The sequence below is a fragment of the Pezoporus wallicus genome, unplaced genomic scaffold (assembly GCF_028554395.1).
Source record: "Pezoporus wallicus isolate ANWC-B61680 ecotype Strahan unplaced genomic scaffold, APGP_CSIRO_Pwel_v1 contig_11493, whole genome shotgun sequence".
NCBI classification, from domain to species: Eukaryota; Metazoa; Chordata; class Aves; order Psittaciformes; family Psittacidae; genus Pezoporus; species Pezoporus wallicus.
In genome coordinates, this window is record NW_026635895.1 from 912,424 (window position 1) to 929,208 (window position 16,785).

At 48.8% G+C, this 16,785-nt stretch overlaps 1 protein-coding gene across 2 annotated transcripts in view; it reads right to left on the reverse strand.

Moving 5' to 3' along the window:
• TRERF1 (transcriptional regulating factor 1) overlaps positions 1-16,785 on the reverse strand; it is a 100,670-nt gene that overhangs the window by 62,276 nt on the left and 21,609 nt on the right. For both annotated transcript variants that reach the window (XM_057398503.1, XM_057398502.1), the window contains exon 2: positions 7,594-7,649. The gene's annotated coding sequence lies outside the window, so the exon portion shown is untranslated. The remainder of the gene's footprint in view (positions 1-7,593; positions 7,650-16,785) is intronic.

Below are 16,785 nucleotides of genomic sequence, written 5' to 3' on the forward strand. Positions count from 1 at the left end.
GAGCTGAGGAACAACAGCTAGCCTCTCCGAGTGACACATGGAACACACATTTCCTAGAGAGGAAATGCAGGCAACCCTCAATGGCTCTCCAACAGCCTCTCTTGCTAGAACTGGGAAGTTTCCTAGGCAGCGTGGTCCTTCCACAAGTTCATCCAAGGAGAACATGACCCAGCAAGCTGCAGAGGTACATTCCAAGCACATTTTTCATGTTGCTCAATCAGCCCGAGCCTGTTGGATATTCTCCTAGCACAGTGCCAAAAAACTCTGCTTCAATGGAGTCTTATTTGTGGGACTGCTGGTGGAACTAACTCAACGGCAGAGAGCACTTCCAGTGAAGACTTAGTCATCACCCCCTCTTGGATGCTACAAAACAGGGTGGTATTTTAAGCTGCAAGGCGGCAGAAGAAAGCAGGGAGGAAAAGGGCAGGAGCTAATTTGTTCTTCCAAGCTGTCTATTCAAGAAACCCAGAGAAAGTTTAAGTGTGACACAGTCAAGTCTACTTCATTTGCCTGGCTGTTGTAAACACGCAGACTAGGATAACAGCCAGAGAGTGTATTGTTCTTCCTTTGTATAAGAGAAAGCACGCAAACATCAAGAGTAACATGAAGTTTTCAATGCATAAAGTGACAGCACTAGTATCTATTAGTGGTAAAATTCATCTGAACCTATACAAGACAGACCAAGCATGGAGTACTCCCTGACGGCTTTGGTGGGAGGGCACCATTACTCAAGTCCCCAGAGGCTTCCCACACTGCCCTAAACAGATTACTCAAGTCACTTCAGAAATAGCCAGCGAGATGCATAAAACGAGGCTGTGTACAACATCCCTGCAACATCCTTTTGAGGTGTGATCAAACACCCTACTCACTGGCCACCTTTACAACACATCACAAAGGCAGTATACTGTTGAGGCTTGGCATCCGAGAGCAAAAGGCTAACAAAGTACTAAAGCAACAAGCTTTTCTTTTCTCCTGATAAAATGGAGGAGGAAAACCAGACCCAGCCCTGTTGGCACACTTGGGAGACAAATTCCTTTTGTCAATTTATTAACTTCTTTTCTTCCTCCTGTTTAACAGAATTAATCTAATGGTGTAGAAGTTGGCAACGCAGCTATGTCAGAGGAGGAAAGCTGCTCTATTCCTTCTCGGTAAGCAGTGTAAATACACACACAAAACCCCCCACCCACAGGATATGGAGAGCTATTCATTTAGTTTTAGCCAAGTCTTTGCCAGACTGTACCTTCTGACTATTAGCTGACGGTAAATGTGCAACTGTCTGGTACTTCATCTCATATTAAGAACTAGACCAGCAGAAGCATCAACATTCAACTCCACCTCCAAAACCAGAACACAAGTGGTATGAATACAATTGTTGTCTAGACAAATGCCACTTAGCAAAACCAAAACAACTACACCCCCACATCCATGCAGTATTCAAAACAAAGATCTCCAAAGTGTCCTTCTGTTCACACAAAACCAAACTGCAGAGCACAAGAAGCTTGGTTTCAGGGCTCAAACCCCTGTCAGTGTTATGCCTAATGACATGCACCCCACTGCTTGTATTTGGGGGGCCTGATGGGATGCTGTCCATTGCCATTACCAGGCATCTGAAGGAAAATATTAAATCGCTTCTTGTCATCTGCACAGAGCACGAAACCTGGAGCGAGGGAGGGTGAGCAAAAACCAACTCGGGTTACTCTTTGCTAAAGTGTATTTTTGCTGGGTATAGCGTATCTGAACAGCTGGTTTCAATACAGCAATAACCCAAAGTCACCAACTCCTAGGAATAAACAAAGAACCACTGGGGAATTGCATTCGGGAAGGCAACGGTCCTGTAAAACGACTGGGGGTCACGGCAGACACAGGATAGATACTAAACTGCCTGCATGAAGCCGCAGCTAAGCGAGGAAGCTTGGCCTCTGGATGGGCAAGAAGAGTATTCTGTACAAGGCCACGCAGGGAGGGAGGGCCTTATCTAAAGAACAGTGAGAGCACGGGCAACTTGCACTTCAGCAAAGAAAACACCACAAGAACAGCTACAGAGTCAAAACCCGCATCTTGGGCCGTGTTCCTAAAGGCTGCATATTTGGCTTATCAAAAGGGATAACAGTTATCAGTGACTGACTGACAACGCAGCCAAATGTCTCCACCAAATTTACTCGGAAGATAAAGAGCGCATTAGCCAAAACTGGGCCCCCAAAACACACTGCTGGGCAGAGGGAGAAGTCTGGAAGAGTTCAGAATCAACCTCCTCTGCCCGACTGTCCATAGTTACTGTCGATTGCTATGACACGTGGTCTGCTCAGAAACTCAGCGACAGCAAGCCTGCAGAAGTATCCACAAGAACCACTTCCTATCTTACCCAGCTGACTAAAACCCTGTAGAACTCCGCTGGCGTTCACATCTTCCCCACTTCTTGGCAATGCTCTCCATGTGGAAATACAGACTTCTGCATTTAGGGAATTAGAACCAGTGTGGCTCTTGGAGCACACCTCTTTCAGAAGGACCGGCTGCTCCCTACACACCATCAAAGTTCATTTGTCTCCCAAGGGTTCCACAGCCACAGGTCAGGGTATTGAAGGCTTTTCCCAGCGCTCCAGGATAGACTGGGCTCCACCATTCTGCTGCTCTAGCTCATGTTAATTCACTTGGTTAAATGAGGAACTTTAAGTGATTTCCACGTAGAATCACCCGTGGCAGATCAGAGCACCAAAGCTTACGGACACCCACATCCTCCTCTCTCCGCTTTTTAAGCCATAGCAACTTGAACTAAACAAACACACCTGGACAATGCCCTTCATTACATCCCTCCAGGAGGATTTCTTGTGTCCACTGGAGCCCAGACAACTTAGGTCAGGAAAACAGCCCTACAGAGAAGCCAGAGCCAGTGGGTTCTGCCAGGTTTAGCTCCCTACACAGGCTCAGTGGGGTGAAGGACAGGCGATGTCCACCTCGAACTGCAATGCTGAACTACGCCCCATCTTCTTTGTGCTTTACCTGCTCCAAAGGGAACTTCACATCAGCTCGCTTCTCAAGCGAAAGCTGAAGTGGCTCTTCCCATCTCAGCCCTATGGCTTTAATGTGCACTCTACAGTAACGATTTCAGTTTCTCTGAACTGCTTATTCAAGAGTGCAAAATCACTGACATCCTGCAGAACCAGCCAGCTCATACCAAGAACGTTCTACAGCAAAAGGCGGCCTTTTTTATAAGGCTAGTTTGAAAAGTACTAAATAGGCTTATTTCCCATCTCAGTTTTTATAGGAGCAACACAATTCTTACAGCGAGCAGCTGGGGGAGCCCAGTGGGACAGAGGTGGGGAGTGGGAAGTGAGCATTCCACTTTTACATTAGGAGCAGAACCACAGAAATCTGCTTTTGAGAACATGATTAATCTTCATTTCCATACAGACTGACATCTAGGCCTCTGATACACGAGGTGAATGTATTCCGCTGCTTCCTATCTGCTGCCTGGTACCTGCCTGTTCCCCAAACATTCCTTCCAACCCGCTCCATCCTTTGAAGCTGACAGTTATCTACACATTCAGGCACTGAAGTCATTTATTCCTTCAGAAGCGTTAAGCACGTACAACTTGCAACATCACATTGTGCAAATATTCCAATCTTCTGGAAGAAAGAGGAAAGGAAAACACGTTTACCTTGATGTCTATATTTACATAGATATTCCCCCCCCACCACCACCAACTTGGTTATCTTGAGGCTTTTCCTTATGCACGAGAGCTTCCCCATTTTCATCCCTGCACTTCCAAGGTACCTTCTGCATTGTGACAAACAGCAAAGTAACCCGAGCAAAGGAACTCAAATTACCTGTTTCAATTTGATTCACATTAACTTGCTTCTGCGGAGACAACACTCTCCACGGGCAGTGCCAAAGGAAGTTATTAAAACTCATCCAGCAACAAAGCAAGAGGTTTGCACTGATGTGCACTAACGCAAGAAGGGACCACAACGTCCCGGCTGATAAAGGCAGAATTCCTGGACTTGGGTTCAGTTCAGTCGCATGAAAATCAAGGGTTACCTCCAGTAAAAAGCAACACCACACCAAAAATGCAAAGGAACACCAATAGTTCAATGAATTACTCTAGCTCTGAGTGTGATAGGCTGGGGTTTGCACTGCCAAGACTCATTGAAAGGAACAACTAGGAAGTGTTTGTGAAACATACTGCTCTTATAAAGTGCATTAACAGCTATTAATAATGCACATCAATCTACTGCTTTTCACATAATCAATATTAATCGGCAACCTAATTTGGAACTATTAAGACAAGCGACCTTGGAGCTGCAATCCATCAGGTCTAAGCTAACAGTGGGTGAAAATAGGCCTGATAACAGTTACTTCCTTGTCATTTCCTCCCCAAAACGACACAATGCTGCTCCAGCGATCAAAGTCAGTTTTATCTCAGAAATGGACCTCTGAAAATAGATCAGGCCTTACAGACAGATTTTACACTTATTACCCGAGCTATTGGGCTCCTGTGAAACTTGACTTGCAGGTCACCAGGGCCCGGGCCTCCTCGGAAGGAAGCAAGATAAAGGCACAGGGAAATATGGGGGAAGGAAAAGAAAAGACTGGGGGAGAGGTCTGGCACCTCTCAACACTGCCGCAAGCTTGCCAAGGCTCGCAATTTCATCACAGCACTTGAGGCATATTACAAGAGCAATTACCCATTTGTGTTAAGTCAACCCCATCACGTAATCAACAGGATGCATGCCAAAAGCCAGCCCTTACATGGAAGTCACCATGGCTAGGATTAAAACCGGATTATTCCTCACAGAGACTGGGCCACGTCCCGCTGCTTGAAATGGGGCGGAAGGATGGCAACCCCTTCAATTGCAAGGGCAGCAATAAACACGGGAGTGCTTCAGAAGTACTTCCCTGGAAGGAGGAAGAGCAGGGAATGGGTCAGGAAGTATCCACGAGAACTCTAAGTGACCAAGGGAAAACATGGCCAGCAGGCAGAGTGTCGTGGTTTAAGGCCAGCCACTAACATGGGACCAGAGGACACGTTTGGAGCAGGATCCAGATGCCTGTCTGGAAGGACAGAAACCCAAATGTAAGTGGGGAGAGGGAACGCAGAAAGAGAGCGGCAGGTGAAGTCAACTAACACCAATGCCACAGCAGTCAGGGACAGCTGAAGTAATGAGGTACACCCAACAAGTGCAGTCTTGAGAAGAAGCAGGACCAGGACAGCCACCTTTTGTGACACATGAGGGCTGGGAGCAGGGCCACTGGCACGGCTCCAGCCCAGGCTGCCGAGAAAGGGACAAACGAAGGAGACTCAGATCCACACGTGCACAGCTCAGGAGTAATTCCAACCCCGAGAAGGTACCTCAGGAAACAAGGACGTAATGCTTTCTTCTGGAGCTGAGAGACAAGAGCTGGTGGGAAGTGCTGCTGCTTCCTCCCAGAATCTCATTTTAAAGGCAGTCCTGCGATTGCCAGGCACCTGGCTCATGCTCTGTACACGCCTGGGGCTGGTAATAAAGCCGTGGAGAGAGAAGGTGTCATGGCCTCAAGCTGCAGAACTTGCTAGAAGCAGAGCCTCCTTGGGGGTGGGTTTATGAGGAAAGGGGTGAGCAACCTCACCCCAGGAGAGCCAGCACAACAGCAGCCAGCTGTGCCACAAGAGGTGCCCACGTTACAGCACACAGCTTCATCAGGGCCCACTCCATGGGACCAGCACTGAAAATTAACTAAGAGAGGAACAAGGGATGGGACAAGAGGAAACGGCCTCAAGCTGCCCCAGGGCAGGTTTAGATGGAGCTGAGGAACAATTCCTGCCCCAGAGGGTGCTCAGGCATTGGAACAGGCTGCCCAGGGCAGGGCTGCAGTCACCGGCCCTGCAAGTGTTCACACAGCGTGGAGACGAGGCCTCAGTGCCATGGGGCAGTGGTGGCCTGGGCAGTGCTGGGGAACGGTTGGACTGGGTGAGCTTAAAGGGCTTTTCCAGCCTGGTTGTTTCTGTGATTCTACTGCATGATCCTATGATGAGAGCACACAGACAGCAGCAGCGATGCCACGGTGGGCACCGCACAAGCGCCAGTGGCAGATGCGTGACGGGACGGCAGCTGGACCACCTTCGTGCACAGGGATGCTGGCACAGGCAGGCAGAACACGCTCTAAGAAGTCCTGAAAGCAGCTGTAATTACCTGTTCTTGGAGCACAGGCAGACTGGTTGGAACACGTGAAGAAGGTGGTTTACATAGCGAACGAGGTATGCACGTGAGGTGCTCTGCGTAGTAACCGCACGCCAGCGAGAGCTGGATTTTGCTGACTGCACACATACAAGACCACCTCCAGGGAGGGAGTAAGCTTCAACACATCGTGTTTGTAACACAATTTAACACATGGTGCACGAAAGAGGGTAGTCTGAATGGAGAAAACGCCTCACACTTCCACAAGAAGGCTAAGCAGCAACTAAGTCTTTGATTCTTGCATACTCCACACAGTGCCAAGAGCTCTCGCTTGGACAGCCACCCTCCAAAGGGTAAGTCTACTTAGCAAACAGAACTTACGGGGGGGGAGAGAACCAAAACCAAACTAAAAACCCCTCAAGAGTGTCTGTAAGAGCTAAATCTCTGAATCCAAGGAAAAAAAGTGATTTAGGCCTGGTCCTCATACAAGGCCACCACTCATTTTGCTGTTCGCGTGCCTTTCCATTTTCCAGCCAACAGCCAAGAAGAACAACAGGTATTTTTGAGGCCTGTAAATGGCACCCAACTCGGGAAAGCAGAAGACATAAAATGAAACAAGTGCTAGAGCTGTATCGTCACAGGTTGGAGTGTAGCTTGAAAGACAGTGACAATCCCTATGTAATACTACTGCGACGTCTGGCTGCTGTTTGAATGTGGTATCCCAACAGCTAAGGGGTTTAAAAACACCGATTCCTCTCTTACCAGCAGAAGCCTCTAAACCAGAAACCAAGAGAAAAAGTATCGAAGCACTGTCTTTTAAAAGCACTGCTATTAAGGAAGGCAATACAAAAGAACACCAAACAGCAGCAAAGCCATGGCTTCCTTCAGCACATTATTGACAGCAAAGACTCATTTCAGACTCAAACCTAGAGGTTTTCGACTCAAATACACTCTGTCCTAGTAAAAACTGCCCCAGTTTGAAAACACTGCAACAGGAAAAACAAGTTTTTAAAGAACAGAAGTTAAACAGCTCAAGGATGTTTTTACCTTTCAAATGTCTGCGGGGAAAAGAGGGGAAGGAGGCACAAGCAGAACCTCAACACTGAACAGAAGCTTTCCTACCTCATCTGTTACTTTATAAGAAGCTCTAAAACAGCAGCATAAGTGTGACCTCTCTTGCTAAGCCCCGTGCCCGGAAAGACATACGTTTGTGTCCTCTGGGCTTTGTCCATCAGTTCACCAGGAGAAAGGAGTGGGACACAAGGTGCACGCACCAGAGATGGTCTGTGCTCGGAGGGTCACAGGCAGAGGAACTCGGAAGTACATAAATCAACTATTTGCAGGGTTCTGTCAGGGCAAGAAAGGGCTGTCTTCAACCTGAACAAGAAACCAGCGAGACTGTTTCGTGTCGGAAGATGTTAATCTCGCCCTCTCTCTTACCTTATCAGACACATCTCCTCGTCCTATTCAGGATCCAGCGAGTCATAAAATCCCATCTGTAACAAAAGGAAAAGCCTATTAATACCTCCCGATAACCTCACGGAAGGCGAAGAAGCAGTACAAGGCAAACAGACGGCTTAGCTCGTGCTGCCATTCCAGTATAATCTACACCCCAGGCAAGCGGCCCTCCCGTCTGCAGCAAACTGGGAAACCTGGAGAGAAAGGCATTAAAGACGTCGTAACATGTTCTGTCAGAAACACGCTCTTCCCCCTGCAGCAGGGCTAGCAGAGGGGGCCAAAGCACGCAGGTTAGCCTGCCGAGTCATAAATAAGTCTGCAGCATCCTCTCATTAAATTAAATGACCATCAAATTACATAATGCGAATGGCTGTAAAATGAGCCCAGTGGTAATGGCTAGAAACAAGCACAGCGATGCTATACGTCGTGGAGGCAGTTTTCCAGCAGTGTACCAAACCTGGGCAGGCAGCGCTTTTTATCTCCAGGCCAAGACACTGTCAGCATCCAGCCTTCCTGAAGCAGAGTAAAGCAGGCAAGAAACGTACGGAACAAGGCTCTCGTGCACGAGTTTAGGTGATGCCTACCCTGAGCAAGTGCACCTCATTTCATAACACCTTTACAAACCAAAGCAGTGTAACAAAGATGCTGTTCTGGTATAGGCAAACATGAGGCAGACTGGCATGCTTGGGACCAGAGGAAAGAGTACCACACATTTAGTCAGGCTTGCCCGAACACTTCCCATGGCACTACTAAGAAAAGGAGCCATGACCTGCAATCCAGGCAGTCCACGAGTCACTAGGGCATTAGAGAGACCTCCTGCCTGGCAGCTTGGAACAGCATGAGAGTCTACCTAGAGTGAGAAATGCGAATCAAGGATCTGAGAAAGCAACCAAACCAACTCCTCCACACGCCCTTTTAGCCTTTCCAGCATCCTGGCCACAGGCCCCAGGAGCCTGCTAGTCCAGTGCCAGGCTGGAAAAGGCCAGGGACACACAAGTGAAATGGCACACTGTATTAGAGAATACTATGTAAAACAAAAACTCGAAACAGCCACCCTTCATTTTTCAATCCAGTTATCTGGGGAGAGATATGACAGGAATGAAAGGATTTGAAGCAGATAGTTTTCATATTTGCTTGCTCTTCCTGTGGTGATGCTACTGAGAGCATCCCTGTGCTAGATTAAAAGAAAACGCTGTGGTTTAGTTGCCTGACATCAGTTTGCACCCTCCATCACCTTCCTTGGACACTGAGCAGCGTGATGCCAATGGACCACCGGTGCTCCACGCTGAGGAAAGGTGACATCCTTTATAACATCCTTTGCTGTGCCTTGCTGCCATTTCCCTGCCAGCAAACACGGCTCACCAGCCGGGAGGGAAGCCACAGTCCAAACCACCTGCTCTGGGATGCTTCTCTTTTTCCCTGCTAAGTGCATACATTAACATACACTTTAAGTGCTGACCATGTGCTAAACCAGAAAATACCATTTTCTCATCTTCTACTAATAACAACTTCTTTTCTGCCATTGCCAGAACAACATAACAACATCCTTCCATCACTATGGGGTTTGGGGGGGTTCTTTTGGGGGGTTTTCTGGCTTCCACAAAGAGATCTTTTGTCCATGTGACAGAAAGACTGGAACAAAACAGAGCCACTGCCCAAGAGCCCACTTGACTGTCCCTACCCTCCTATTCCCTGCCAACCCAGTGGAATTCCTCCGAGCACAACCTCTTCCTGCCTATTTCCAGCGAACCTGCAGCAATGCTCCACGAACAATGGGAAGTTTGTTTTACTCAAAGAGTAAACCTTTTGCAGCTTCCAATGTAAATATTTTAATTAATGGGGGTTTTTTTAACTCTCTGCTGCCTTACTCGTGTTCACGGTCACAAACGCTGTCAGCACAGCAGCGCCGCTCGACAGCTGTAACAGAGAGGAAGAGAGAAATACAACACAGAAAAATGCCATCAGAAAAACCACCTTTAAAAGAACATCAAAACTCACCGGGGAACGCCTGGGACAGAAAGAATTAAAGCACTGGGGCTGTTCAGCCTGGAGAAGAGGAGCTGTGTGGAGCAGCTTCCAGTGTCTGAAGGGGGCTGCAAGGATGCTGGAGAGGGACTCTTCATCAGGGACTGTAGCAACAGGACAAGGGGTGATGGGTTCAAAGTGAAACAGGGCAAGCTCAGGTCAGATCTAAGGCAGAAGCTCTTCCCTGTGAGGGTGCTGAGGAGCTGGCACAGGGTGCCCAGAGAAGCTGTGGCTGCCCAATCCCTGGCAGTGCTCAAGGCCAGGTTGGACGCAGGGGCTTGGAGCAAGCTGCTCTAGGGGGAGGCGTCCCTGCCCGTGGCAGGGGTTGGAACTGGATGGGCTTTAAGGTCCCTTTCAACCCAAACCAGGCTGGGGTTCTAGGAAGGAAAAAGTCAAGCCTGCTCATTCCTGTGGCCAGCTGAGGGCTTGTGTCGGTTCCCATTGAGATAGTGCGCCTGTTTTATGAGCCAACTTGTAGGAAACCACAACCCAAGCTGTTTCCCAAACAACATCACACCCAGTGACCAGGATACATGCAAAAAGTGATGACTATCTTTTTGCCTCGGCTATCACTACAGTGGCTCCGAACCACCCCACCGCTCCGCATCCACTTCACAGGAACACTCCAATCTCCTATTAACCAAGCACTGGGGACTCTGTCAGCACCTCAGATTCACCCTCCCTGGGCAGGGCTGCTTTGGTACTACAAAGGTGACCCAACAGAGATGCTGAGCCTTCCTGCACGTGCTCCTCTGGTGGTTTCTGGATCCAGCAGCATCCCTGAGGGACTCACAGCTCTTGCACTCCAAACAGTGCCTCTCCCTGCAGAAACCATCCTCTGCCCCCAGATACAGGGATAGAGTTTGGATGTGGCATCAGCAGATGGCTGGCATTCAAGACTTGGTTTGAAAAAGAAAATTAAAAGAAGTGGGACACAGATGGTGCTGCTCCTGCTTTCCCAAAGCCCGACTGGAATGTGAAGGTAGACCTGCCCTTCCTCTGCTTTTATTTGAATGGGAGGGCTTGCTCCTCCTCCACTGACCTCCCCACACTTGATGCCTGTCAGCAACATCCTTCTGCAAGTGCAGCAATTCCCTGCCACTGTCAGCAATACACATGCTACACTGGCAAAAATCCTCCCTTTTATGGTGGAGGGTGGTGGTGCTCTCGTAAGACTTCTCAGATTTGGGGATTCTCACAACCACACAGCAGCTCCCTCACCTCCAGGCCACCACAGCAGTGCCGCTTGGCTTGTCACATCCCACTCGGCAGTGGCCAGCACGAGAAAGGATGGAAGGAAGCCCACTGCCTTTGTGGCGCTGAATTAGTAAATGCTAACTATCAGAGAGCAGTGAGGGAGAAAGAACGCCTGGATTGAGAGATCCTCTAATTTGGAGCAGCAGGACACACTGGGGACAACAAGGAGCCTGCTGGTTCTGCACAGGCAGCCTGTGTGGGTGCTCACACTCTGAGGAAGTACATGTGAGTAGTACATCACCCTGCGATGCTACGCACCCACCTCAGTACCTGTCTCCTATGAAGGGTAGATGGATACCAAAGGGCAGCAGCATTTGTGACAGGGTGATTCAGAAAGATGAGTCTGCGAGACCCTTCCTGCCCCTGCCAGTGCCACAGAGTGAAACTAAACCTCCTGACGCTGGTTTTGAGTGTTACTGACCACTGCTATGATGTACCTGCATGTACAATATCAGCTTTAGCTTCCACACCAGCAAAGACTGAAAAAAACCAACCCAAAGCAAGCCAGAAAGCCATTTGTTTGCCCATATTCCCCATCAGACTTCCTGGCTATACACACAACATCAAGACACTGAGTAAGAACCAAAGAAGTAAATAGCTCTTCTCAGAAGAGAGCTCTTTCAAGATAAACTCCTACCCCTTTTCCCACAAGACCAAGTGAGGAAGCAGACTTTGCATTAGGCCCTCAAAGCACACGGGCTCTGGGAAGGGAGACCTCTTAGCAAGTGAGCATCCTAAGGCTTATGCTGGTCCTTCCGTCTTCCCCCCTGACCTCTTGCAGGGAGCCACTGCACTCAGCTTTTTCCTGTGCCTGTTTCAGCAGCAACATGAAACTCGCACAACCTTACCCGTGCCTCCGTGGTCCTCGCACCAGGGCAGCGAGGGAAACGCTCCCCAGAGGAGCGGCACAATCCTAACTCACCCGTGCCCACGGGATAGCAAAAGAGCGAGGAGCGAGCAGATGAATGTTCATCTCTCCTCCCCGCCACCACCAGCAGCAGCAGCAGCCTGTGCTCTCCCACGCAGAGAAAAGGGAGGCTGCATAAGCCGGGGAGGCCAAACTGTCTGGGAAAACGTAGGAAGAGAACCGGTGGCAAATTCCCTTCTCTACGGGTTCTCTTTCCGTAGGGAAAGTGAAGGTCAGTCACCGAGCTGCTGGAGGAAGGCGAGACCACAGGGTCTCCGAGGGGCTGCTTTTATGCAGACCACAGAGCTGGACTACTCGGGACTGTACCAGCTCAACGTATTCGCTACCCACAGCATTCTGCTTACACAGTGCTTGTGCTATACAGCCTCTTCTGGAGGCTCCTTTCATTGGCACACTGCATCTTTGCCTGACCACAGGCACACACAGAAAGGACCCAAGAGCACCCCGTTATGGATCTTAGTTCAGAAACATAGGACCCCTCTCCAGCCTACACGACTCCAAGCACCTGCCTCCTAAACCACGAGGAGGTAGCCAGTAAGTACACAGAACCCTGAGCACGGGGCAGTTGCCATAACACACACCTGGGCCTGATTTGTGCCTCAAAGGTGTCTGTCAGCACACAGCACTGTACATGCGCCAAAGGAGAGCACGGGGGAGAAGCTCGAAGCAGGAAACAGAAGCTCAGCTTAGATTAGCACAGCTCACTCAAGTGAGCTATGCTCAGATTTGGGTTGATTTGCAAACCTCGCTGTCATGGGCTGAGATGTCTGAAGTTTTGGTAAAAAAAAAAGGCAAAAAAAAAACCCCAGAAAGCTAAAACAAACAGGCAGATGAAGCTGCCCTGGCAGCAGTTGGTACCTTTAAAACCCAAGGAAGATGAACCTTTCCAGCTCCTGTTTTAGAGCATCCTGCTCCTTGCTTTCCCATCTCCACGCTGACAGGCACCTCTCAGGTCCCCAGCACATCATGTGCTAAAAGATGCAACAGTGAGAGCAAAAAGAGGGACCAGCCACCTCTGGCCTTTAGACTGACCCCAAATCCCTACTACAAGAGGAGCACCTTGTTGCCTGTCGAGATGCATTACGAGTCAAGTCCAACACCAGCTTGGCTCCAAGGAGATTTGAAACGGCACCTTGGTGGGCTGACAGCAGGCTTCCAGGTCTCACCATTCCTAACAAAAGGAACAGGCCTGGACTCATCCCGTTGCCTGAAGACAGCAGATCCTACCCTCAAACACGTGTGCCAGCAACTGCAGCCACAGTTTCAATTACACTTATACCTGCCCAGTGGGAATCACTGAAAGAGTTCATTTGCTAACCCTTGACTCATGATAAATCACAGCAGCAGAAACACCACTGCAACCAGTCATTTGATCAAGAGTGAGGTGAAAGTTGCCTCCCGGGTAACCTAGAGTAGAAAGCTGAGCCTTAAAGGGAAAACTTAAAGGAAGATTGGGGGGAATGCACTATTTTGCTCTCTACAACTGCCTGCCAGGAGGATGGAGCTGGGCTCTGCTCCCAAGGAGCAAGGGATGGGACAAGAGGAAACGGCCTCAAGCTGCCCCAGGGCAGGTTGAGATGGAGCTGAGGAACAATTCCTTGCCCAGAGGCTGCTCAGGCATTGGAACAGGCTGCCCAGGGCAGGGCTGCAGTCCCCGGCCCTGCAAGTGTTCACACAGCGTGGAGACGAGGCCTCAGTGCCACAGGGCAGGGGTGGCCTGGGCAGTTGGACTGGGTGAGCTTAAAGGGCTTTTCCGACCCGACTGAGTCTATGGCTTAATGTTTGTATTTATTAATATTAGGGCTTCAACAGTGGATAAACAGAAAGAATCTCTCTGCCTCTCTACATATCGAAGCCTGTTTACACATGAAGGCCAAAAAGATGTCCTCATTTTATAAATAGTTTGCTCTGATGACTCCATCTGAAAAAAGTGCAACTCGAGGCTACATCCAGAGGCAAAACACTTGGCTACTGATGTCTAAACAGGGGGGGCAAAGACTAAACATCAGAGTCACTAAAACTCAGCAAACGGTTTTGTTGAAGCTAAGCACATAACATCGTGCGCATTCACCTCATATCAAACCACGGCTCCTCTCCAACTTGTAAAGCTCTGCTTCCCAGGAAGTCCTTTAAGCGTTCAAGATGAGATTCTCCTAAGTGTAAACCCTCCATCAGTTACTTAGACCTGACCACATAAGCCATCCAGCCATGCCTTACTCCTCTGATACAGCATCAGTAGGAGCGCCTGTGGAGTCAGAGAGCCAGGTAACTCAGGGACAGTGCTGGGAGAAGCTGGGACTTCTCTCCCCCAGGAACAAGGAAAAATGGTTCCCAAAGGATTTGCCATCTGAGCTCAAACCCCGCGCTTTGGTTTTCCTTTGTCACATGCCCCCTCCCTATGTCAGTATATGTATGGTTGCAGTTACAAGTGTAATTTGCTTCAGATCAATCACTTTGCATGCCAGGGCAGCAAGGGAAACAGAAACCCTGCACACAAGAAACTCATTACTCTATTAAAAAAATACCATTTCCAGCTAAAAGTTCCTCTTCAGTTTACCCAAACGCACACAGTTTGCTTGCTCCCAGTGTCCCTGCCCGTGGCAGGGCGCAGGAACTGGATGATCTTCAGGTCCTTCCCAACCCAAACCATTCTGTGATTCTATGATCCCGTTTCTCCACCGAGAACCTGCGAACAGCTACACAAGAATACCACAAGCAGTTGCAAAAGATGCTCAAAGAGATATTTGCTACCCAGCGTTTGGGCTAGACTTCCTAAACTGAGCAAACGATGGGGGTTTTGTGCCATCCCCTATTGCACGCTGCAAGCCATATCGCCAGGTCACACTCTGGATACATTGCATGAGGACATGCTTTGAGTTTAAAGGGAGAGGCAACCGAGAGGTCTGTGCGCTGCAGGAAGGAATAGAGGCTTCTCATGAAACCAAAAGCAAGCAGTACACATGTAATTTGGTGTGGCTATGCTCCACATAGCTACTGACACCGTGTATATCTGATATACACTATATAGTACCCGATACACACTAGACAGTATCTGATGTACACTATCAGGAAGGAATATCTGCCTGTAAAGCAGAAGTCAGTGCTTTTAAGGAGACCTACGTTTCCTCATAGCTACGGCGCAGCAGGGAGGACTGCAAGCATTTAACCCAAAGTCAGTGACCACACGCGGTAAGAGAGGCTTGCCAGGATGTGATCCTGAATTATGACTTCATCCCGCACAGCTCCCTTGAGCAAGGATCAGCTGAGACATCTTGCCCAAAGTCGCTCCTACAGCGCGCAGCCCAACCAAAGAGGAGACCAGGGTGCCAAAAATAACAATACGGGAAGTTTTCCCTTCGAATAACGAGGTATCCCTTCTAATTCAGGCCTATAAAACCGGATTTGTCAAGCTCTAAACTGGGTTGCAGCTATATTTCACTACACCATAAATCTTCCTTACACCCTAGTAAAGATGCCTAACAATTTAATATGCTATTTTATTTCTTTTTAATCTGGAACTCGTCAAAAATCACCTGAAACGGGCATCTCTTTCGCAGTCCATTTTCTACATAGGTACAAATTCCAGAACATAATTGCTTCACACTCTTCGCGCAGAAAAAACATTTGCAAAGTGAATTAGAATGTAGACTAAGAAAGGTTGTAATTACTTCTCTTGGGTTTCTTAGGTAGGTCAGTTCACATCCTACAAAGGCCTCTGTATTAGGCCGTGATATTCATTGAGCATCCTATTGCCCTGAAAGCAGCAGAACCTCTTGAAAAGAATTGCACCACCAAAGAAAAATTCCAGAGGAAAGAACTGGGAGTCCAGAGCCAGAACTTTCCAAGCTTTCCTTTTGAACTGGGAACAGAACGTGTCACAGCCCCTTTTTTTGGCCGAAATGAATTACTACACAGAATGCTGAATTACAACTGGCTCATACACTGCTGTTTCAGTGGGGTAACACGCACAGACCTCACATAGAAAAGGGCTAAAAGACACCTAAACAGATGGGGAGAAAAAACACTGCCAGCCCTTGCCGTTATTAAAACCTGCAATGCCCACTGCCTCCCAGCCCACCAGGTCTGCAGTGAAACAAGCCCCATTTCAAAGCAGCGACCGTGTCTGTACAAAGCACCGCTGGAAGAGGCTGAGAACACACATGGAGCACTGGAGAAGACGTGCATTTTCCTTCACGAAGTCGACGTGATGAAAACGGCTCCTTGGGTTTCAGATTGCGCCGAGCTTGGCAAACAGTGATGTCATTATTTTCCTGCTGCTTCCAAGAAGTGAGCACAGTTTACATCCTCCCTTCCTGCTGTCTCGCTTTACTCCCCTTAACCCAAGAAGCACAGGACTGGCAGGGCAGCACTTCAGCGCTGGGATCACTGGAGGAAGTCAGGACATCTCCATTTTCCATCTCACCACGCCTCTGCCAAGCGCAAGCTAACAAAGCCAGGGGTTAAACCGAGAGCTGAACTGCCCTCTCATTTGCCATGAGCACACACACACACTACTTTCTCTTTATGCTGCTCAGCCAGGGGTCACCAGCGGTATACGGAGGCACCAATTCCCGGTCCCAAGCCTGTCGAAGCCCAGTAGGAAAAGGCCCCAGAAAGCACCTAAATGGAGCATGCAGCAATTAAGACACCTTTGACTTGTCTGCTTATCGTGTGATTGCACCCCCTGGAGTGGAGTCTTGATATAGGCTGTAGTGGAGCTAGTGAGTGTCACAGCCCCTTCCCAGCTTGCTGCCGGATCTCCGAGACAAGTTTAAAAGGAGGAAGAATTAAGAGAAAAAACAACCCCAAAACCTTCAAATATTTTACAGTGGGCAAGTCTTCACCAAAACTGTTATTTGAGGTAACTGACTCACTTTTCCCTGCGATTCAATGATACCAACCAACTAAAGAGCACTCTAAAAGCAGTGCCCTGCAGTAAAAGAGCTGAGTTTGTACCATCCGAG